The sequence below is a fragment of the Notothenia rossii genome (genome assembly GCF_949606895.1).
Source record: "Notothenia rossii genome assembly, chromosome: 2".
Taxonomy (NCBI): domain Eukaryota; kingdom Metazoa; phylum Chordata; class Actinopteri; order Perciformes; family Nototheniidae; genus Notothenia; species Notothenia rossii.
Window position 1 is genome coordinate 60,671,967 of NC_136904.1, and position 25,463 is coordinate 60,697,429.

General features: G+C 41.0%; 1 protein-coding gene and 2 long non-coding RNA genes across 3 annotated transcripts in view; 2 read left to right on the forward strand and 1 right to left on the reverse strand.

Annotated features, from left to right (window-relative positions):
• LOC307029173 (uncharacterized protein) overlaps positions 1-25,463 on the forward strand; it is a 426,810-nt gene that overhangs the window by 234,013 nt on the left and 167,334 nt on the right. The gene's annotated exons all lie outside the window — the stretch shown is intronic.
• Positions 3,656-5,947, forward strand: LOC307028503. The gene is made up of 2 exons (XR_013805001.1): positions 3,656-4,223; positions 5,630-5,947. It is a non-coding gene; the product is annotated as an uncharacterized lncRNA (long non-coding RNA).
• Positions 5,504-8,032, reverse strand: LOC307028502. The gene is made up of 3 exons (XR_013805000.1): positions 7,841-8,032; positions 7,058-7,137; positions 5,504-6,280 (listed from the first exon to the last, which is right to left on the reverse strand). It is a non-coding gene; the product is annotated as an uncharacterized lncRNA (long non-coding RNA).

Below are 25,463 nucleotides of genomic sequence, written 5' to 3' on the forward strand. Positions count from 1 at the left end.
TTTTTGATCTAATATCATTGATATTTAACGACTATCAAATGAACACTCACACTTACATGAAGTGGGACGACTTTCATCCTCTAGAAAATAATTGTATTATTGCCTCCTAATAAGATAGTTTCAGACAGCTGACACTGATGGATATTGAAGTCATCACGACAGAATATCATTTGTCACGGTTAAGCTTTTTCCAATGTTTCCTTTGTCGGAGACGTCTATCTGATGTCATTATGCAACTGCGGAGTAAAAACCAAGATGAGGGATGGAGAAAGAGTTGGCCTTGGAGATTTTGTCTTGGCTGAACTCATTCACATGAAAAAATATGAGCCCATTACTGAGCTGCCTGGCACCTTCGGTGTTTTCGCTGCTTGTTGATATATGCATTCCTCTCTCCAAGGCAAACATGGCATTTTAATTAGGCTGGTGACAGTTGACTATGTTGCCATGGAGAAGACTTTGATTTGCGCTTTACAACATGTTCGGCGACTGTGTCAAAACAATGTTTTTCTCAGACACCCCATAATATGCATGACGACAGCGGTGCCGGGGAGAAATTGGAGGCTAATTCACCACATTTAGTTTATAACATTTTTCCGAGGCCCACTTAGGAAACTTGAAGATTCTCCAGCTGAATTAGCATGGGCTTCATGCTTCACCCGAACAACAAATGTAGTCCAAATGTAGCCCAGCCTGAATACTAATCTGTCATCCACGGGTGAAGGCATCTAAATAATGGTGCTTTGGAAAGGTAGCGGTGTCTGAGTGCATGTTTTTTTGGGAGTGGGTATCCAAGTCTTACTCGGAGGAGAAGGTCTCTACTGTGGAGCTCAGCCCGACTGAATTACACATGAGGTGGGCCGAGCGGTGAGAAGTTGACACATTTCACTTTTCCACTTCTGAGGCCTCCAGACTCCTCTTGAGTCACTAGGTGTGTTTACATCCAGTTGTTATGATGCACATTTTCAATTTGAAATTGAAAACAAAAGAAACATCCTGATGCTAAGCTAAGATGGAAAAGTTAGTGCATCATTTAAAACAAGACTTTTTATTTTAACTCTTTTTGGATTTTCTGAGAATTGCTTATAAATGTAGAGTTCTTTTGAAATCTGACTTGGCTAAGTATCTTTTGACTTAAGGGACTGTATGAGAATGAAATGAAAAACATTTTGATAAATATGTTAATTTAACTCTACTTAAAGTAGGTGAAAGAATGGTTTAGGTCGAGTTTTCTCTGATGGCCAAATGGCCACTGGTAAGGTGGTTTATGGGATATGAAACGAGGCTGCTGTTTAACAACTGTGGAAAAAGAGAATACGTATAGTGTGTGAAACTGTGCTGCTGAAACTGTCACCTAACTTGATGAGTGGGAAATGTTGTCTGTACTCGAGGTAATACTGAAGAGGTACAGTAGGCGCCGGGATCCGGAGTCATGGATGATCCTGCGGTCCTGTGTCATGGATTGCGAGTCCTGGATCTTGAGACGTGGCTGCGGTCCTGGATCATAAGTCCTGGATGGATATCCTCGTGGATTCATCTTCTTATTATACACACATGCATTTCAAAACATTTGGACTATCTATGTTGCAAATGTATTATCTTTTCAATTTACACACGGCATCTATTGCACGTCTGTCCGTCCTGGGAGAGGGATCCCTCCTCTGTTGCTCTCCCTGAGGTTTCTCCCATTTTTCCCTTTAAACTGTGGGGTTTTCTCTGGAAGTTTTTCCTTGTACGATGTGAGGGTCTAAGGACAGAGGGTGTCGTATTGTCATACTGATATTCTGTACAAACTGTGAAGTCCACTGAGACAAATGTAACATTTGTGATATTGGGCTATATAAATAAACATTGATTGATTGATTGATTGATAGGCAGTATGAGAAAAATAAAGAGCTTTTTGAACATTAAAGCATGTCCTTCATTTAAAAATGTTTACTTTTTCGATGTGACTTTTCATATCTTTTGTTACAGAAAATCTCAAACTTCGAAGCTGCTATATAATATTTGTCAATGACTAATATAATTAATGTGACTGTCCAACAAAGCCAGACTACAATTCCATCATACAATGACAATACCCTCTTTATGTTTCCTTTCCCCACTAATAATTTGTGCACAGTCCCTACATTTCTGACTGTACAGAGGAGGAAAGGCAGGGTGAGTTGACAGCAGTGGCGAGCCGTGACTTTTCTACCTAGGCCCTCTGACCCCCCCTTCCTTCGAAAATAAGAAAAAAATAAGAGTTATTACCATAGACTGTATATAAATGGACGTAGTGTCCGTGACATCACCCATAGGATTCTGCAGAGTTGCCGAGAAGCCCTTAGTAGGCGGAGTCGGCCACTAACGGCTTGACAGCGACGTCAGAGTCTAATCCCGCCTGCTCCAAATAAGGGCAAAGAGGCGGAGCCGAGGCGGGACCTGCTGCCTCCGAACTGGAAGTAAACAGAGCTAGCTCAGGCTAAGAAGCTAAGCTAACATGAAATACATGCATACCAAGTTTCTGCTAACAGTGTAGTTCCCTAAACGTTACATTCATAATCAAATGAGACAATCTGCAAGATAATTAGCTATATTTTGTTATTCTTAATGCTTGTCATTCACACGTTAAGAAAATAAGTACCGATACATAGCAGAACAATTGTGGCGATGTTCAGCTTAATAAGCCTTGTTCAACATAATTTATTTAGCTAATACTACAGCAGGCAAACTTAGTCTGCGTTTCGCTGCATTCCTTGATCTCCAGTTATTACGCCGGACTCCGCCGCCCGGACCTAACGGAGCCGCAGTGGGCTAGCTCCGGGACGCCGGCTGGAGCTAGCTCCCTGCGGCTCCGTTAGCTCCGGCGGCCACCACTGGGATAATTGGGTCCCCTATTAACATTGGATCCCGTTTAGCATTATGGGCGTCATAGCCATAGACTATAAAAGTCTTACCCAAGGCTGAATCATAAACTAAAATGTATATGTATGTATAAAGGGTTAGTTACGTCCTTAGCTGGCTAATAAGTAACAAGCTAAGCTACCAAGCACACAAACACCTGCGAACGGGATTAACACGTATAATATTATGATTTTAGACTTCTTGGAAGTTCTGTTAGTACATTCAAGCGCACAGCACGACATTTTAATTGTCTGGTATTTGTAACAATATTCCCTAAAAGGCACAATCACCACGAACACGGCTAAAGCTAAAGGGTCAAGTACAGTACTATGACTAACTAACGTTGTAGCCTCTATGGTTGTAGCCTAGCAGAGTTGACAAGTTGCTGTTCGCTGACAGTGACGCATGTACATGTCCATCAAAGTGACCACGCCCTAATTTATGCAAAAACGTTAAGACCTAATATGAATAAAAGGGTCGTGTTAGAAAACAATTCACTCACAGATTCATAATCATGAAGGTGGAATCTAACTATATAGATCAGGGTTCTGCAAACTTTTTGACCAAAAGAGCCATTTTGCTCCTTTTTCCAAAACATTTTTTTGTCTGGAGCCGCAAAACATATGTCATAGCTTGATAGCTAATAAAGTTGTATTTAAGACAAAAACAGTTTTTTTGCATTTATTAGGCTATTTATTACATTATATAAAACTGTTAACCTCTAATAAGAAACAAAGAACTCCTATAAGGTGAATTAAAAATAATACACAGGCCTACTTTAAAATAAATTAAACAAAGCACTTGGGGAGTCCTCTGCACATTTGAAGGAAAAAAAAACATTATTAAAATGGGCCCACTTTGAAATAAATAAAACATATAGCTGCACCCTAAAAAGAGTTAAAGGTAGGGTAGGTAAGAATGGAGAAACCAGCTCGAGTGCACTAGAATTTGAAAATACACAACCGGAAAAAATCTGCCTCTTCCTTTAGACTTTCTTACAGAGCCCCTCCTCCAACACGCACAAACGCGCACATGACCAATGAGGGCACGAGATAAGTTTGTGCCATAGACTGTATATATAAATGGACGTAGGGTCCGTGACGTCACCCATAGGATTCTGCAGAGTTGCCGAGAAGCCCTTAGTAGGCCACTAACGGCTCGACAGTGACGTCAGAGTTCAACTCCCGCCTTCTCCAGCCTGCTCCAAATAAGGGCAAAGAGGCGGAGCCGAGGCGGGACCTGCTGCCACCGAGCTGAAAGTTCCAGAGCTAGCTGAAGCTACCAAGCTAAGCTAACATGCTCCCCATCTGCACACTGCCGTGGCATTTTACGTTTCTAAGGTAAGTGGACATGAAACTATTCAGCAAAACTATAAATAATAATCTAAGTTATTGAGTTTTTAGCATAATACTTCAGAATCTTAAAATCCCTTAACGTTTGTATGCAATTGTGCTAAATTCAACACTGGAATCAAGCAAATATTAATATGTTTGCATGACATTAGTTATTTATATTTTGATATCACTTAATTATACGTTTAATACATTTAAGTCAAGCTAAGGTACATGTGATGGTAGCTAGTTAGTGCTCTTACCTGTGAGGCCTCCTCCAAACAGCATAATAACCAGACTGTATCATTAAAACTAAGTACCAGTTCTAGATCCTTGACTTTAGACAAACAATTAGACCCTCCAGAAAAACGCGATTCTGCGATCGCAGAATTTACCGCATAATCAGCAAAATGGCGCAGATTTCTAAAAGGCCGCATATTTATCAAAAGGCCGCATAATCCCCGCATTTTTCCACACAAAGTTGAAAAAAAAAAGTTAACTCGTCTTGACGTCATCAGCTCGCGCATCACAGAATGTAAACAACACTGTATAGAGTGAACGTGTGGAGCTCACACGATAGAGAAAACACCAAGATGAAAATATGTAATCCATCTCATTTGCCGACGAACATTTCTACTAAAGACTGGGCAAAAAGTGGGGGGAAACTATTCTGCACCCCGTGCAACTGTGTGTTGGAGCATAAGAGAACATCGACGGTGACGACCCACTTTGATTCATTCAAACATTCGAAAATGCTTTCTGCTGCTGCGGACAAGAAAGCCAAACAACTCACGTTCACGTGGCATCAACCTCCAAAACCCTTTCGAGGGCTACAAGAAACGAGGTGAGTAGCCTACAAGATTGAAGCTGGTCAGATAACGAACGAGTAAATGAAAACAGAATGAGGCGGAGAAGTGTGTGTGTGTGTGGGGGGGGGGGTGTGTTTGTGTGTGTGTGTGTGTGTGTGAGTGTGTGTGTGTGTGTGAGAGATTAAAATAGCCCTATTGCTTTTACAATAAATAAACATTGAATGTGTTTAATTGAATAGTAACGGGGTTTAACGTTAGTGGCAGGTTGTGTGTGAGAGAGAATAAATAAGACAGCCCAATATTAAAAAAAAAATCGATAATTTTTCCCGCATATTTCGCAACTTTCCGCAGTTTCACCGCATAAAATCACATAAAAACCCTGCATGTTTAATTGCATAATCAAGGATTTTAGCCGGCATAATCAAGGATTTTTGCCCGCGTTTTTCTGGAGGGTCTAAACAATTCAAAAGACAACATGTATTTAAAGACCAATCTTTATTTGAATGTGCCTCTTAACCTGATATATTAGTTATACAGTAATAGAATTGTCAATCTAAAAAAACTGAGCAACTCAACAGTCAACTTTATGTTTCTTATTGTCTAAAGCTTCAGTGTGGACGGATTGAGACAGCGTGATGTCCAGAAAGCTGCAGAGACTTCAGGGAGAAACCTCCGTGTGATGGACGTCCTGTCTGTTGGTTTGGAGAGGACTGAGGGTCTTTCCTCTGCGAGGAGGACCAGGTCTGATGGAGGAGCCCATGCTGGGCAAAGCTGATACCAACTGCACAGGCCTAGTCTGTCAGTTTATTTGACTAAATGTGTTTACTTTAATAGTTTACACCTTCTGTCCATATGTGCTTTTTATTTAAAACATGTTTGATTAAGTTTTGGTTCACATTTCAATAAATTGTATTTGTATTTGCACTCCTTTCATCCATTATTCTTACTGAAAAAGTTAGATTACACATTCACATCTGACTGAAGATTGGCCCCATTTATTTGTGACGTTGCAAACTCTGCGGTACAAGGCACAAGTGATGTGAAGCTCATAAAGCGAGGCAAATAGAAATAATCAGCTGATGGAGTGTAGATGTGGAAATAGCTGCATTCCATCAGCTGACTGTTTTTACAATAAAAGTAGTTTCTCAGTGTACTGGTCTTAAAATCTCATAACATCAGCTTTTAATGTTCCTCTTGGATGTTCTTCTTGACCCTCAGAGAAGGAGAAAATGTCGTGTCTTTCAGGCATGTCCTTTCCTAACAAAAACTACAGGAAACATAAAAAATATTATTGCGGAACAAGTGTGTTGTTTATGAAAGCAGTGTGTTTGTCTGTTTAGGGGCTGTAGATATAATTATTTTGTAATTGTAATGTTTTTTTTTTATTTCAACAGGGAGCTACAAAGACAATCAGATTATGAATGGGAGGCATGTGGCGCAATGGACTAGTGCGTTGGTGTTCGTATCACAGGTTCAAACCCCACTGCAGTCAGCATGTCGTTGTGTCCCTGGGTAAGACACTTCACCCCAAATTGCTCCTGTGGGGATTGCCCACAGTATTGAGTATGTAAGTCGCTTTGGATAAAAGCGTCTAACAAGTAACATCAAATCAAATCAAATGAATGAAAAGTATGAAGTTCATCAACATTGAAATATATGTTATTTTCAAAATAATATTTAACTGTTATCAAAACGTAGTGCAACTGTAGAAGCTTGCTCTGTTGTCTCACTGAAATAATAACTTTTACCACGTTTTTTACAGACAATATTGAGAGATAAATAATAGCAGTTCTCACTATGTGTTAAATATCTTAGCCTTCAATACATTAAATCAGAAAGCTGACAAAATCATATTGCTTGTTAACATCTAAATGTAACTTTTTGCACAGAAAAAACCCTCAACTTCACTGGTGTGTAGGTGATCTAGTATTGTTTAATGGAATGTATATCAGTGTATTAAAGTCAATACTTCATCTATTTAAACCAATATCTTTCTTGATTCTTTGTACAGTATGAAAAAAATAGTATTTGTACCTGTGCTGAAGTTCACTGCTGTGAGGAGTCCAGTTCTGTCTCTCACTCTCTGGTCCAGCCTGTCTGCATCACCTGGACACCTTAAACAAACAGATATATATGTAAAGTACCATGTGTATAAACAATATAACTGATTATCTTCTGTTGAACATGTTGGATTGTGTATTGTCCGAGTCAGGGTCCTTTTTATTTTACTATAACTTTGGAAGTTGTGTTACCAATGCTTGCTGTTTATTTGATACCCATTTGGTAATGCAATTAATAAAAACAACAAGGTTTGGGTTCGTTCTTCAGATGACTGATGTTAACGTGTAAGCTCAATAATGAACACCAGCTCAACCAATCATATTGTAATATCTAAGTAATCATCTTGAAATATGACATTAATAATTGTAATATACACACATCTTATTGTGAGGTTGATTTCACATACACTACTTCGACATTAGTTGTCTACATACTTGAGCATAGCCAATTTAAATTAACCTTAGTGATGCATACAGTTCCTACCTAAAGAATAATCATCTCTCTAAGTTACAAGGATGACCTTATTTTATCAACCTCAAACAGAGGCCGTTTGTTGTACAGTATTAGCCCACTTAACACTTGTCTATTTCGTTTTAACGTTTATATATAGTCTATGATTTTAACTTGGAGGCTACTATTAGCATCGTTAGCACCGATGTAGCTACCACTAGCTTACACGCTAACCCAAGCCGTAACATTAATTACGTAACTGATTAAAATCATTAACACATAAATAAGTACTCGAATTTCACTTACCACAAAACCGCATTCATGCACCGTCTGTTTCAACCGCAGAGCGAGTCACAATAGTCCGATATATAAGCATGAAGAACACACAAACACGGCCGGGGGCAAGCCGGTTCCCTGGATGAGCTGAACAGGCAGAGTGCCTGCCTGTAGCTTCACGGAGCAGCTAGCAGAGAGACAAGAAGCTAGCAGCAGCAGTCACTTCACAGAGCCGTCACTCAATGTGACCATGCCTAATTTATGCAAAAACGTTAAGACCTAATATAAATAAAAGGTTTGTGTTAGAAAACAATTCACTCACAGATCCATAATCATGAAGGTGGAATCTAACTATATTCATAATAATATTTATTGCATCCATGGATAGAAACATGTTTTTTTCTGCTGTAAAGTTGGGCATTTTAACATGGGGGTCTATGGAAATTGCTCCTTTCTGCAGTCAGTCCATATCGGCCAATATATGAACTGCAGTGTGTGCCACTTCCGTATTGGCGTCCCGGCTCTTCCACAGAGTTTGCCGCTTGGTTCGTGCACAGATGGAAGGATGACAGGCAGGTAGGCCATCCAGTTATTTTAGCCGGGCCGGCTAAAATGATTGGTCGTGCTTTTTACAGCGCTACGGGTTCCAGAGATTAATTTTTGTATGTATTTATTGTCAAAGCATTTAATATATTCATTGCTATAGGGACGTTAAGAGCATTCCATGGAATATAACAAAAAGTGTTTTCTGAAATAAATTACATACCCCATTGAATTATGACTGAAGATTGTCAGCTGTCTTCCTCTCCCTTGTTGTTCCTCGATACGTAAAGGCTGCAGCACCTTTGACAACTTCTCTCTACATATCAAACATACCGGTAAACCAGCATCGTTTGCTGTGAAAGCATATAACTGTCCACACAGAATTAAATCCTGTGTTCCTCCGGTACTTTTCTTTGATTTATCCATAGTTCGCTCATCGAGCCGGGGGTCAGGTTATTCACACGCAGGAAAAGGCGCTCGTGCGGGACCGAAGCAGGATGTGACGCATATTTTAGTTGACCTAATTAAAAGCGTTTTGTTTTTTATTTATGTGTCACAGTGTGTCAAATGTATGTGTCACAGTGTGTCAAAATACAAGATACAAAACATTTTCAACCATGCAACAAAATATAAATAGTCCTACAAATACTTTTATTTTATTTCCTTGTTATTTTTTGTCTAAGCTCAAGGGAACCAGAGCAGAGGGCTTAAAGGGCCGCATGCGGCCCGCGGGCCGCGGGTTGCCGACCCCTAATATAGATAATAATATTTATTGCATCCATGGGTAGAAACATGTTTTTTTCTGCTGTAAAGTTGGGCATTTTAACATGGGGGTCTATGGAAATTGCTCCTTTCTGCAGTCAGTCCCTAGCGGCCCATGTATGAACTGCAGTGTGTTGCACTTCCGTATTGGTGTCCCGGCTGTTCCCCAGAGTTTGCCGCTTGGTTATTACATCACAGCCAAGCGGCAAACTCTGGGGCAGAGCCGGGAGGCCAATAAGGAAGTGCCTCAAACTGCAGTTCATATAGTGGCCAGTAGCAGCAGTCTGCAGAAGGGAGCAATTTGCATAGACCCCCATGTTAAAATGCCCAACTTTACAGCAGAAATAAACATGTTTACATCGTGGTTCAAAAGAAAATACTCTGTATAGTTAGATGCCCCCTTCATGAATATGGATTGGGGGGTGAATTGTTTCTCAACTCATTTCTTTAATTAATATTCAATCTTAAAGTTATGCATAAATTAGGGCGTGGTCACATTGAGTGACAGCTCTGTCCAGTGACTGCTGCTGATAGCTTCCTGTCTCTCTGCTAGCAGCTCCGTGATACTACAGGGACTCTGCCTGCTCAGTTCATCGGGGGAACATAACTTGAACTCGGCCGTGGTTGTTTGTTCTTCATGCTTGTATCGGACTATTGTGACTCGCTCTGCGGTTAAAACAGACGGTGCATGAATGCGGTTTTACGGTAAGTGAAATTTGAGTACTTTATGTGTTTATGATTTAAATCAGCTACGTAATGAATGTTTAGGCTTGGGTTAGCGTGTAAGCGAGTGGTAGCTAGCTACACCTGTGCTAATGATGCTAATCGTAGCCTCCAAGTTAAAACCTAATAGAGAAGTGTTAAGCGTTAAGTGGGTTAATACTGTAGAACAAACGGCTTCTGTTTGAGGTTGGTAAAATAAGGTCATCCTTGTAAGTTAGAGAGATATTTTATTATGTAGGTAACTGTATGCATCGCTAAAGTTAATTTAAATTCTCTATGATCGATTATGTAGACAAGCTAACGTCAAATTAGTGTTGAAGAGCAGCGTAGTGTATGTGAAATCAACCTCACAATAAGATGTGTGTATATTGCAATTATTAATGTCATATTTCAAGATGATTACTTAGATATTACAATATGGTTGGTTGAGCTGGAGTTCTGAGCTTACACGTTAACGTCACATTCATATCTGAAGAACGAACCCAAACCTTGTTGTTTTTATTAATTGTATTACCAAATTGGTATCAAATAAATAGTAAGCATTGGTAATACCAATGCTTGCTATTTATTTGATTTTCATTACACTTGTGAAACCGACTAATTGTGGCTGTAGAACGTGAAATGCCTGCATTTAACCTGTTGAACCCCATCGACCCGCCTCAGGGCGGAAAAACGCATCATCTGCAGGAAACGGCGTCTGAGGGCTTCTTAATATTTAACAAACTATGAATGTTTCACATCCATTTAACGGGAAGAAACTCAGCTAACTGATCTTTTTTTTCCTTTTTTTTTTTAAAACACAAAGCTAACACTGAGCCTCTGAATTAGCCACGAGCGAAAAAATCTTAAGGCCGTTAGCACAGACCTCTAGCTACACCAATCAATATACTTATTGGATCTGCACAAACAAGCTTAGATAACATTACATTAAATTTAGCTGACGATTTTATCCAAAGCGACTTACAATAAGTGCATTCGACCAAGAAGATACAACCTTGAAGAAAACAGAATCAAATAAGTACATCAGGTTTCATAGAGCCAAACATTTCAAGTGCTACTCAACTGGCTTTAGATAAGCCAGTCCTTTATTAGTATATAAGTGCTCTGTTAGCAGTCCTTTGTTAGTAATTCTATCACTCGAAGTGGAGTCGAAAGAGATGATAACATCCTGAGATTCCACAGATTATAGAAGTATAGGGATCATCACTGAGCGATCAGAACTCGTGACAGGGGAATCAAATACAGACAACACACGAGTAGCTTTAGGTAGTAAAACAAGGAGATATGCTCACTTTAGCTGTTATTCTGATCAAAAGTTGTGTTCAATGGCATTAAAACGAGAAAAAACACGGCTGAAGGTTAATCCATAGGTTAATCCAATGTGTCTGTCACTTTGAAGAAAATATTGATAATCCATAATTCCATTTGAATGCAAAAATTGGAGAATAAAAATTAGCTGCTAATGGTAGCCACCAGAGTGTGTCACAACTCCGGTTTTGGCTATGCGTCACTCTCACTCCTTATTTGGTAACCTGTGTGTGTATGTGGAACTTTCCCTCAATTCCTTTGACTCTAGCTGTTAAAAAGAGATGTCAATCATCAAAATAGACCAAGGGGGCCCAGAGATATGGAAAATCCACCCAAATGACCCCAGAAGTGTTTTTTTTTGTGCTAAACTTCTCTAAAAAAGGTCAAATGTAACTTGTTTTGCATCAATCTTGATACAGGGTACTTATTATATGTTGTACTTTGGATTCCTAAAGCTTTTAGTCTACTAACCCATCATCCAAGGGTGGTTTTCACTATAAGCAAAAAAATGTTTTGGACGTACACTATAATTTACAGTTTTTTACTATGTTCAATCTGAATTTTTTTTTAAATAAAAAACATTTATATTGATTCTGACTTTTCTACATCCAACTCACAGGTTTATCATTACTTTGATAAAAAAGATTATTAATTTTCCCCTTTTAGAAGTGTAGTTATGGTCATTTGTTCTGGAAATGTAATTTTCGAGCCTGAGATTTGAAAAAAAAGGGATGGGTTCAACATGTTAAGGACGATGAATAGCCTAGTCAATGCTTTAGGGATGATTTGTTAAAAATATTAGATCAATATTAGTGTGCTTCAATTCAAATTAAGCTTCTTCATTCCATTTCATTTGTTCTTCCAAAGTTACAGTAAAATAAAAAGGACCCTGAATCGGACAATACACAATCCACCACGTTCAACAGAAGAGAATCAGTTATATTATTTGTACACATGGTACTTTATATCTGTTTGTTTTAGGTGTCCAGGTGATGCAGGCAGGCTGGACCAGAGAGTGAGAGACAGAACTGGACTCCTCACAGCAGTGAACTTCAGCTCAGGTACAAAGACTCTTTTTTTCATACTGTACAAAGAATCAAGAAATATATTGGCTTAAATAAATTAAGTATTGACTTTAATACACTGATATACCTTCCATTAAACAATACTAGATCACCTACACATCAGTGAAGTTGAGGGTTTTTTCCATGGAAAAGGTTACATTTAGATGTTAACAAGCAATATGATTTTGTCAGCTTTCTAATTTAATGTATTGAAGGCAAAGATATTTAACACATAGTGAGAACTGCTACTATTTATCTCTCAATATTGTCTGTAAAAACGTGGTCAAAGTTATTCTTTCAGTGAGACAACAGAGCAAGCTTCTACAGTTGCACTACGTTTTCATAACAGTTAAATATTATTTTGATAATAAAATATATTTCAATGTTGATGAATGTCATACTGTTCATTCATCATCTGATTGTCTTTGTAGCTCACTGTTGAAATAAAAAAAAAACTTTACAATTACAAAATAATTAACACACTTGTTCTTCAATAATATGTTTCCTGTAATTTTCGTTAGGAAAGGACATGCCTGAAAGACACAATTCAACATTTTCTCCTTCTCTGAGGGTCAAGAAGAACATCCAAGAGGAACATTAAAAGCTTAGGTTATGAGATTGTAAGACCAGTACAGGACATTCACTGAGAAACTACACTTTTATTGTGAAAACAAAGATCATGTTCATGTTCATGTTTTTATGAGTGGGTCGTTTCCAACACTATATCATTTCTTTATTATTGTTAATATTTTCATTACGGTCATTATTATTATTGTTATTATTATTATTATTATCTTACCTCTCTCAATTCCCTGGTCTTCTCTGCCACTGTGCACACCAAGCGAGAATGAAAGCACCAGCGAGTAGGAGCTGCCGGCTGGCAAATATCATCCAGTAGCTTGGTGCGCTTTGCTAAACGGCTGAAAAAGGTGGCCTAGGAGTCCTGCATGAGTCTGATTTTCAAGTCCCGCACCTGCGACGTGCAATACCGAGCCCGCCCGCCACCCGCACATATTGCCAATCAGTTACACAAACCGACCCGACCCGTCGGCAGAAGATCCGCAAACCGACCCGAACCCGCATATCTTATGAGCAGTGAAAACGTGCAATTATTAACACACGCAGTTGCATATTTGTCTCAAAAAGCATAGGATGTTGGTTATTTTCTACATCTAGGATGACACCAAAAGCCTCCCAGACGTTGGATTTCGCTCTTGAGGAAGTGTTATTGAAAATGCTGTATTCTCCGAGCTCCGCTTTCAGCTCAGCCATCTAGAATGTGGCGCGCTCAGCAGCAGATTGATGCGCCGCAGAGGTTATGATTAAGCGCGGTCCCGCGGGGGAGAGGTCTGAGGATTTAAACATTAAACTAAATTATTATTATTTTAATATATTTATTATGCAACACCCGCGACCCGACCCGCATCATCTTTTTTTTACCCAGAACCGAACCCGGAAAAAAGCGTTTGAAAAAATAACCCGATGCAGGACTCTGCCTTAGCCCTAGGTCCGTCTGCGTCGCGTCACGTCTGCGTCGTGTCACGTCGTTTCACGTCTGTGTCGCGTCACGTCTGCGCCGCGGTTGGTCCGTCCCCCTCCGGTGTCATACCCTACAGGTCGCGTTTGAGAAGCATTTCAGAAGCGGAGCATCTTGCCTGCCGGCTCGCAGTTTTTGTTGATTTGGGCATATTTCCTGGACAGGCTACTTTGTACAGACAAAGTTAATAATAATTGTAATTTCCCAGTTATAAACGACATGAATCAAAGATGTGTTGCTATATTTGAGTGGTAAAAAAATGTATTCATCATCATAATTATTCTATATATATAATTTACACAGTGCCTGTAAACCGGAGGAGAACGCTGGCATTTCTCCTCCTACTTGAAAGACTACGGAGGGATAGGGTCTGCAAAATGTGTTTATTTCGGGGATGGGCCGGATGCTCTCACCGGTCCACTTCCTGCCCGACGCCTGTGCCATGCCTCGCGTCTCGCCGAAAAATAGACTTCAATCCTATTTTGAGCGGAGCACAGCGCCGAGACGCTTCTGGGATGCTTCTGAGCCGTAACGCGGCACCTCTGGTGGAATAGCACCCATTGACTAGAGTTGCCGCGATCCATGTGGACGCCGCTGCATCTAGGTGTTACACTCTCTTATCTTGGAAGCTCCCTTTGCCAAAACGAGATTTAAGATGTGAGCATAGCAGTGAATGAAAAGGGCCCCTTTCGCTTGCACCCAATTCAATCCAGAGGCCATAACAGCTGCTCCATCGTAGCACTGCACGACCACTTTGTCAATACAGCCACTCTCCCTCCATGCCTCACAATCCAATCAAATCGCATCAACTTCAGTTCGCACTGTAACTGTCATCACCGCCCTTAGAAAGTAGCAAGCAACTGAAGCAAGTGCAATTATGGAGGGTGGAGATTTGGAGTATTAATCAAAAATAATTTTACTAAACTTCCGCTACAGCAGCAACGAAAAATGAAATCTGATGACAGGCCAACGCCCAAACTGGAGCTGTGTACAGAGAGGAAAAAAGGAGCGAATCGGACGTAAAACTTTAAATAATAAACAGCGGATTTCTAACATTTGACATTTCATGTGGCCGGACTGTGTCAGTTTCCAGGGCTGAATTTTAGTCCCAGTCCGCCCCTGCCCAGCAGTAAAGCTTTTGTTCCCTGGTTGATCCGGTCATCCAGTTGTATCTGGCATAATTGCCGATATTAAAATGCTTCTCGAACCGTTTGGTTTTTTGAACTAAATTAAGCTGTGATGTTGGTCGCCCTTTGGTAATTAACTCCAATTTATCAGTGTAACTCATTCTTGAAAATTACTCGGTTAGTAGTTTCGCAACGATGTCATCACTATCACTGACGTGAGCCATCGTGAATGAACGTATGCTAATTAGCTACTTCCGCCTAGCTTGAACCGTTGTTATAACACATTCATAAACTTGGCAGCGGGCGGAACTTGTCATAAAGTCTGCGATAATAAAGCCCACACATTTAGAGAGAATATATGGTTGGTTAATTGTACTGTCATTTGACATTACTCTCTCATTGAGTTACTAAAGCAGGCCCTGTGTGAATTTATAGCTGGACCAACGATCAGCTCCTATCTTCACAGTAACTCGCAGAGATGTTTAACCCATCACTTTCCAACAGAAACTGAATAGGCAGATTAGAAGGATTTATTTCTTCGAATCAAATCCTTCAGTTTGCAAAGGCAAGCAGAATTGTGACGCGCTAATACACTCGAATGTCACAAGTGTAAAATAAAGATGAGCAGCCAATAATATGACACATATACAGCATGTGCTCAACAGTATCTTCCAGCTGTGCTTGAGTCATTTTGACTTCAGGCAATTTCCCCACGTGAGGAAAACACTTTCAAAAAGCCTAACACCAGGAAACATTATTTAATAATTCATCCCATTAAATTATTTATCAGCAGTAGATTTTCTTGAATGGATACTGTTTGTACCGTCCTTCTGTTCTCAGGTGATTTCATACAGCACGCAGAGCTTTTTAAAGGAGAGCTAATGACCTAGGAGGGTGAATGGAACTTATTTTTGGAGCTCTCCATGCATCCCAGCTGGTTCCCCCTCATCATCTCATAATCATCTTTTTATGGTTGCTTTCTTCTAAGACTACTCGGATGTGTCTAAGATCTACTCGGATGTGTCTCACATTATGATCCGCCATCATCCAGCTCTTATTCCTGCTCCATTAGGGTAAATGTTTCATTTGTCCTTGTCACTGCAACTACATCTAAGGCAGTGTCACTCTGGGCACTGTGAACTCACAGAGAGTCTCCGCCCTGTCAACGCCAGTCATCAGAGGGCTGGGTAAAGTGCAGAGGATCACTTTTATCTTATTCATCAACTGGAGGATGATTGGCAGCAACATCATTGCTGTTCAGGAGGTCACTGTCTTTTGAATACTCACGTTTTAGGTTAGGTCTGCCAATTAGGTGGACTTAATTCTATGATGCTTGCGTGGTGGTATTACAGGAAATAAGAATCTTGTTTTTTCTTGAACAGGAAATGTACTGGCCGTTTATCAAATGGCCACTTGGTCTACAAGGCAAACTTGCCTTTTACAGTGATGCAAATTAGTCGCTTTTCGGCGCCTCCCGCTTTTTTAACGTTGATTTGGGTGACTTTTGTAATTCGTGGAGAACCGAAGAGTTTTCGTTTTGGGGGGGGGGGGGGCGTCGTTCCGTCAGTCCGACTGACGGACAACTTCAACTTCTCACTTCAAAAAAGAAGAAGAAATCTACATAGCTAAATAATTAAACAAGCGAGTGCCTTTTTTTCCTGGCCAAGGACAGGTTCCTTGAACACAACACGAGCACGAGCCTAACGTGTCATCACGTGGTATATGTTAGACCCTCCAGAAAAACGTGATTCTGCGATCGCAGAATTTACCGCATAATCAGCAAAATGGCGCAGATTTTTAAAAGGCCGCATATTTATCAAAAGGCCGCATAATCCCCGCATTTTTCCACACAAAGTTGAGAAAAAGAAAGTTAACTCGTCTTGACGTGACGTCATCAGCTCGCGCATCACAGAATGTAAACAACACTGTATAGAGTGAACGTGTGGAGCTCACACGATAGAGAAAACACCAAGATGAAAAAATCTAATCCATCTAATTTACCGACGAACATTTCTACTAAAGACCGGGCAAAAAGTGGGGGGAAACTATTCTGCACCCCGTGCAACTGTGTGTTGGAGCATAAGAGAAAATCGAAGGTGGCGACCGACTGTGATTCATTCAAACATTCGAAAATGCTTTCTGCTGCTGCGGACATGGCATCAACCTCCAAAACCTTTTCGAGGGCTACAAGAAACGAAGTGAGTAGCTTACAAGATTGAAGCTGGTCAGATAACGAACGAGTAAATGAAAACAGAATGAGGCGGAGAAGTGTGTGTGTGTGTGTGTGTGTGGGGGGGGGGGGTGTGAGATTAAAATAGCCCAATTGCTTTTACAATAAATAAACATTGAATGTGTTTAATTGAATAGTAAAGGGGTTTAACGTTAGTGGCAGGTTGTGTGTGAGAGAGAATAAATAAGACAGCCTAATATTTAAAACAAAATAGTTATTCTTTTTAGCGATACACAGCCAAACACAGCCAAACTCAACCTGGACACACACAAAGTCACAGCCAAAATAAAAACACTAAGTGTGGCTTGATATTGAGTAAGAAAAAATGTTTATAGGTTGATAAACGCTGTGAGAATGGGTCTGCAGAGAGAATTTTGCACGATCCCAACTGTCTGTTATCAGCCTGCAGCCAGGGAGGAGACATCAGCAGGGCTGCCTGCACTGAGTGTGTGTGTGTGTGGATTGGTCAATTTGGACCAATCAGCGGGGTGCTTTCGTAAGCACGTACCCGGAAGTATCAAATAGATGGTGACGTCATGATGACGTTTCACCAACGAGACGTTTTGGGGAGGTATTTTCTGTTTTAGAGTTTACTCGCTACAGGGTGTACTTTGAGGGTTTTGACTCTGCACCGAAAAACCTTCATAACACACAACGGGACGGGTAATAACCGGAAAAGCATGACATGTGACCTTTAAGGCACACCTTGATATGATCATTATAGTTATTAATGTGACTAAATGAAAAACAGGTATAAAATACTATATTGTTGTTAACAAAAAAGTTGTTAAAAATAACAAAAATAGAGTTGAAAAGGAGTGATTTGTAAAAAATCCCAAAAGAAAAATCTGCTTACAGTTCTGTTTCAAATGGGTGTTGAGAGATGTATCCATAGATCTCCTCATGTTGCTCTCAAAGTGCACCAGATTGATGCTTTTAACTTCAATATTTAAAAAAGAAATCTTCCCGGGGGAGCATGCCCCCCGGACCCCCCTAGAGGAGGTTAGGTCCCCCACCCCACTTCAATCATGTTCACATGGATAAGATACTAAATACACTTGCAGACATCTTGAGTCCATATCTTTCTGTTTTGGTGATCAAGCCACGCCGTGCACATGCATGCATACGTGAGTCATGGTGAGATCTCTGGATTAAGAGGTTGCTTTTTCTTTGCACAGCATGAAAGAAAGACCAAATGAATGGGCTGTGATTTTTGTTTTTTTAAGCAGAGGTTGAGTTCAATCATTTGTACGGCGGGCCCTCGGAGGATGTTGTAAAAATTGAAAGGAAAAAGGTTCCCCACCCCTGCTGTAAATAATAATAAAAAGCCTTGATTTATAACTTAACATTTCTGTCTCCTATTGATCTGAGTATATTATAAAGAATAGCCAGTTAATTGAAGCATTATAGCACAGGCCTTTGTCAGATGGTATATTACGCTGTTCTTTTTTTTCCTGCTTCTAATAGTTCTCTCTTTTTTCACCATACCTGTGTTTGCATCCCTGCTTTTAAAGGATTCAAATACCTTGAATGAAAACCTGTAGTCACAGGTAACTCTTGACTTGAGGGTTTATTCATAGAAATCACAGCTTCCAACTCCATACTTCCCCCCAGCTAGAAATGTTTTGTTCTAAAAACATTCTGAGAATGTTACCATTCACTGTTCTATGTTTTCATCGGGAAGTTTTATTTTGGTTCCCAGAATGTTCTTCTGAAAGGTAGGATAACGTTCTCTAAAAACATTCTTAAAATGTTTGGTGATAACTTTAAGATGTTTTTGATAACATTGTTCGAACATTATGCCCTACTATTCTTAAAACGTTTTCAATTCTCACAAAACACAACATCCCCTTCCATTGTTACGTTGATGATGTACAGATCTATCTGCCTCTCAATCAAAATGCCAACTCACTACAGCAGTTGATGGACTGCTTAACAGAGATCAAATCCTGGCTGAGCCAAAACTTCCTCAACCTCAACGAGAGCAAGACCGAGGTCATCTTTTTTGGACCCCGACCTCCAGCCTCTACGGTTGATATTCTGGGCTCCCTCAATAAAAACATCCTCCCCTCTGTCATGAACCTTGGAGTGACCTTCAATAGCGCTTTTAAATTTGATAAGCAGGTCAGCAACGTAGTCAAGACCTTCTTTTTTAAAATACGACTATTGGCTAAGACCAAGTCGTTTTTATCTTTTAAAGACCTAGAAAGGGTTATTAACGCCTTTGTTACCTCGAGACTGGATTACTGCAATGCTCTGTATGTGGGTATGGACCAGGCCTCAATTAGACGCCTGCAGCTAGTGCAGAACGCAGCTGCACGTCTTCTCACTGGCCATAAAAAGTGTGACCACATCACCCCAATCCTGGCCTCATTGCACTGGCTTCCAGTTCGGTTCAGAATAGATTTTAAAATCCTTTTATTTGTTTTCAAAGCTCTAAATGGGCTGACTCCGGCCTATGTAGCCAAACTCCTCCAGCGCTACACCCCAGCCAGAGCTTTAAGGTCTGCTGACCAGCTGCTGATGATAGTGCCCAAGACCAGGCTTAAACCCGAGGGCACCCAGCCTTCGCAGCAGCGGGCCCTAGGCTCTGGAACACTCTGCCCCTCCACGTGAGGTCGGCCCAGACATTAGGGTTTTTTAAATCAACACTTAAAACTCACTTCTTCTCTCTGGCCTTCTAGCCTTTTCTTATCAAGCTCCACTTTTGTGGAATTAGCTTCCAGTTTGTGTTCGGGCGGCCGATAGCCTATCCGTTTTATAGCTTATAGTTGATAAAATGACCTAATGAGAGTGCTTTGACGCAGATACGCTGAGCCTCTTCACCTACATTTTGGTTCTTACTCTTTCACTTAAATCCTAAAAACTTGGATCTTATATTTAAAACTAAGGTTATTACTACTCTTTTTATTTTTTATTTATCCAAAACCTTTTCCCTCCATGACCTTACAAAGTTTTATTGGAGGGAAACAGGTTTGCAGAGGGGGCCTTATTCAAGGCAGGGGAGTGTTATGCCGTAGTCACAGCGTACCACCTTATCCCTCAACAATTCTAACTAAGGCCCCAGCGGGGACTTTGCTCCCTGCGTGTGCCTGTCTGTGTCTGTGTATTTGCATGTTCCGATTAACCGAGCCTTCCCCAAATTTTCTTTTTCTTTTGTGTCTATATCTACGCTGGGATCCGGAGTCAAGGCTGATCCTCTTGCTGTGGTCCTGTGCCCTGGATCCTCTATCCTGAGTTTAGGGGTGCAACAACTAATCGACTTAATCGATTAAAATCGATTACCAAATTAGTTGCCAACTAATTCAGTCGTCGATTCGTTGGTGACATCATCACGTGTGTTTTAAGCGCCGTTAAGCTCCAACGTTATTGGTATTTTTATCGGTACTGGAGACATTTAACAAATATATGTCATGTATTATTGCTACAAAAACATTATATCGCAGTCTTAGTGTCGCCAACTCGTTTCTAATATGCAAAAAGACAAACAAATGCATCTATGATGTATTTTCTATCAGACGAGATCTCTCTCCCCCGTCTGTGTGCGAGGGGGCGGGGCAGTTTACACACAAGAGCTGCTACATGCAGTGGCGACTGGTCATTAGGGGCAGCCCCACCTAGTGTCATCAGAAAGTATTAAAAATAATGATTACAAAAAAATGCAAAAGATAAATTAAAAAATATATTTTAAGATCATGTTTAATCATCTGATTCGTCTGTACATTGCTGTTTTAGTCTGTGTCCTTCTAATTAGTGTCTTCAGTGTGTGCCTATTGAGCTGTTTAGAGCCATGTGGGACAAAACCCGATCATGCCCTCCCTCTCCCTGTCTAAGTGAACGGTGACTGTAAAAACTACACTGCGCATGCTCAGAGTATTGTCCTATTTAATGTGTGTGGCAAAAAAATAATGCCCATAGGGGCAGTGTGCTGCCATCCCCACCATACGTCTTCTCACATCATTCAGAGCTGATTGGCTGTAAGTACGTGTGCCGCGAAAACTGTGGTGTGTGAAGAGGAGGAGAGAGACGCGTCTCAAAACCAGGAAGTAAGCTGCGCATGGGTTCCCTCCACAAATAGCAATGAGATTTCTCCATAGGATTTTAGAAAATAGCTCAAAATAAGATCTGTGGGAAACGTACCTTAGATAAATGCACGTTTTGTTCAGTCGGATAATATCCACATGTCTACCCTACTTTTATAATTTTCGAATCATAAATCTATCGATTAGATTTATGATAGACTTTTGAAACTACAAGAAGATAAGGAGGACTTTTATTAAAAAGTAATAGAGATTTTTGTCCAGAAGGATAGATCAATGGACTTCAAGTCAAGGTAAGACCGCCATGTTATTGAAAATGGGATCTTACTAAGAGAGAAAAATTCAATATTTAAATGATAAAATTACATTTTTTGGGTATCCTTTTGTTGAACTGTCTGTTTAAAATGAATCGAAGCATCAGACTAAAAAAGCTTTTGAAAATAATATTATATTTTGATTTAGGTCAAAATATTATATTTGTAAACCTGAAGAGTCAGTCCAAGTGCCTCACCAGCCATGAACCTCACTGCAGAAGCTTAGACATCTAAGTTTTCTGTGCCCCACCACTTTTGTATATATAGAAACGCCACTGGCTATGCAGCAACACACTGCTGAGATGGCGGAGAGAACGCGCTCCGAGGTGTGGTTAAACTTTACCCGTCTCGATGTGGACAATGCTCGTTGCCAAAAGTGCAATAAGTGTTTAGCATGTAAGGGCGGTAACACGAGCAATTTGTCTAAACATTTAGCAAAAGTGCACCACATTCAGACGGAGGAATGCACCGGGTTTGACTGTCTTTCTAGTAGCTCTGTAGCCCCATCCACGAGTAACGTTTCCACGTCAGGTGTTATGTATGCTAGCAGCAACACACAGAGTTAATGATACAATGATACAAACATGGGTTAATGATTAAAGGTAACTGAGTTATTTATTTTGTTAAAGTTTCAGCTATTCTGTTTTCAGTGTGCGAAAAAGTACACGTCCCACCGTCCGGGACGTGTTATTTACAATATCGGACAAGTAGATCTTTCAATTGACTTGTCCGGCGGACAAGTGACGTTTTTCGCCCGGATTTATTGTTATATTATTGATAGATTCAGTTTACAAAAGGCAGAACTCATTCGCAAATTGGACGTGTCCGCCATTGTTCGTTTAGAAATGTTAGTTTCGGTTCTGTTTGTCGATTCCTAATGAAATGCATCTCGCCGCTTTCTGTACAGGGGCGGGGCGGGAAGTGTAGCACAGTGGCAGGGTTGGGAAGCAAAACTCGGTTCCGAGTAGGAACAAATAACAATTGTCCGTTCCCGGGATTGATAAGAGTTGTGAGGACAGGAGGCGAAGCCGAGCCCCGCGGACCGCAGCTCCCTCTCTCTGCTCCGGATCAGCTGATCGCTGCATGGTGCAGCTCAGCCTCTCTCTCTCTCTCTCTCTCTCTCTCTCTCTCTCTCTCTCTCTCTCTCTCTCTCTCTCTCTCTCTCTCTCTCTCTCTCTCTCTCTCTCTCTCTCTCTCTCTCTCTCTCTCTCTCTCTCTCTCTCTCTACACACAGCGGATTCACTGCCCGTTTAACAGCCTCATCTTTGTCAAACTTTCTTATGTTCTTTCTCTAACACGTAATGAAGGTTATTAGGACTTTTAGCTCCTTTGTTGTTAATATTGACCGCCATTTCCTTTATGAAGTGAAGCAGCCTCCCTGTGTCCTCGCGCTGTAATCATATCCCCGGACCCCCATACTCGGAGGAGCACAGGGATGTCAGTATTGTTTATAAGGCAGGGTATAGGAATTATTGAAATTAAAATACTATCTATTTACTTTTACAAACAGTGAACAGCTGGGCAGCTGCAGCATGTGTATTGCAGGACATGTGTAAGCGTCTTTGAGTTTTAGAAAAGCGCTAGGCCTATAGGCTATAAATATAATGTATTATTATTATTATTATTAGGCCTATGTGTTGGACATGTGTGGTTGGACTCTGTCTCACAGGCAGGTTGCAGCATGTGTGTTGCAGGACATGTGTTGGACACACAGATTGTGTGGTTGGACTCTGTCTCACAGGCAGGTTGCAGTGTAACATCAGAGGAGACTGGGCCAATTGTACATTCTTAAACTGCACCACTTAGAACTAACAAAACAATGCAGAGATTATGTTTATATAATTGTATTCAATAACCGTAATAAATTAAACAGTATGAACTTGATTTGTAAATAGGAATACAGATTTGACTTAATGTTTTCATAAATATATTTTTCTCCCAGGTTTGTCATGGGACTTATTTTTACCCTCTCAAAGAACCGGAATCGAGAACCGAAAATAACTGGAATCGAAAAGCAGAACCGGAATCGTTAAAATCTAAACGATACCCAGCCCTATGTGTGATGCAGTAAAATCTTACCGCTCACTCACGTGAGCGGTGTCGTAAAAACCGTGGGAAAATGTGAAATACGATGGCGAAGAAGAAGATTCCAGTGGCCCCAATTTGTGTCCATTCTGGACAAGTGAAAATGTATTCGGACAAGTAAATTGCCAAACTCACTTGTCCATGGACAAGTACTCTCTAAAAACTTTTTCTCACACTGCAGTTCTGTTATCACATTATTTAATATGATTGTTAAAACACTGTTGTTTATTTTGATGTGAAACATTATTTATTTAATTTAAATAAAAAGCAATGTTAATTTTGTTCAAAATGTGTTTTAGTTAATTTAATAACATGTGTATTTTTGAATCAAGTATTCACAAGGGTGGAACTTTGGTTTGAGAAGTGGGGGGGGGGACAAAACAGGGGGTCCTCCGCAATGAACAATTGTTCTCGATTTAATTCCATTCCTGCCTTTCTACAAATATATATTAGGGACTATGGTGTTAACTAATCCAAGAAAAATGTGTAGTGTATATAATGAGTGTGCACACTTATCTATCCATGAACCTGTTTTATTTGTGATGACCTCACATCCTATAGGGGGATCCGGGGGTGATTTTTTTCTTTAAATTTAAGTTAAAGGCATCAATCTGGTGCACAAATTAACAGATGTATGGATACTGTTACGGTGGGTGAAGCAAGCAGGACCCAAATGCAGATTACACTGATATTGCCTCTTATTTCAAGGATAAAATAATAACTTGGACAAAACAGAACACTCCCCGGTGAAATCAGTCACAAACAAAAGACGAACCAACACTGAAAACAGGAAGAGACAAGACTAAATACAGGGAGTGGGGGTTCCGTCTCCGGCATGATCTGCGTGGGCTGATTACGGCCCCCAAAAGAGTCGGATTAAAGCAGCTGACTTAAGCGTGTGCGTGTCTGACGTCGTTTAGATTGTTGCGGATGTAAGCGTGATACGCTTGGGATGACGAGCGGCCGAGGGCCTAGATGGTTGGATAAGAGATGCCCGGTCTAGCTGCTGTGGACGCTGCGCCGATGCGGGAGAAATGGCTCTAATAATGTTCTGAAAATGCCCCCAAAATGTGCGGGATGTTCTGAAAGTGTTTCTGGACCAGAAATGTGTGGCTTGAAAATAACGTGCCCGGAACGAATGACTACATCTTCACTTCTAAATCCAACTAAACATTACCTTGAGGAGTTAGAATGATGCGCGCGCGGTTTGCCCAGCACCAGGCCTCCGTTACACTCTAAAGGGAAAATACGTTTATGCCGTAAATGTTAGGTTGGGTTGTGGGGGCGGGTGCTCCTGGTATGAGCGACGCCGCGGAAAGAGCAGATGTGAATTAGGCGGCAGTTAGAGAGAAAGCAGCCTAGTTCATTGAAGTTATTCCACACCATCCTGCCTCCCTGCGGGTGATAGACGGTTAAAGTCTGAGGCGTTGCGTGATGGAGAGGAAAGTGAGTGAGGTGTTTGAGATGGTGGAGTGCTGACTAAGCATGCTGGCATGGGCGGGGGGGGTTCTCCGCATGATTGGCAAGAGAGGGATGTCCGTGCTGCGAAGATGCGGCAGTAACGCTCGGAGTCCGGAGCGCCCCGGTATGTTCCCTGGTTGAACTGCTTGATGCGGCCGGCGGCTTGGCTAGCAAAGTTTATTTTAATTATTTTTTCCAGAGAGAGAGACCGGAGCGTCTGCTCACAGCGAGGGTCAGAGAGAGAGACCGGAGCTTCGGCTCGCTGCGAGGGTCGGAGAGAGAGAGACCGGAGCATCTGCTCGCTGCGAGGGTCGGAGAGAGAGAGACCGGAGCGTCTGCTTACTGCGAGGGTCGGAGAGAGAGAGACCGGAGCGTCTGCTCGCTGCGAGGGTCAGAGAGAGAGAGACCGGAGCATCTGCTCACTGCGAGGGTCAGAGAGAGAGAGACCGGAGCATCTGC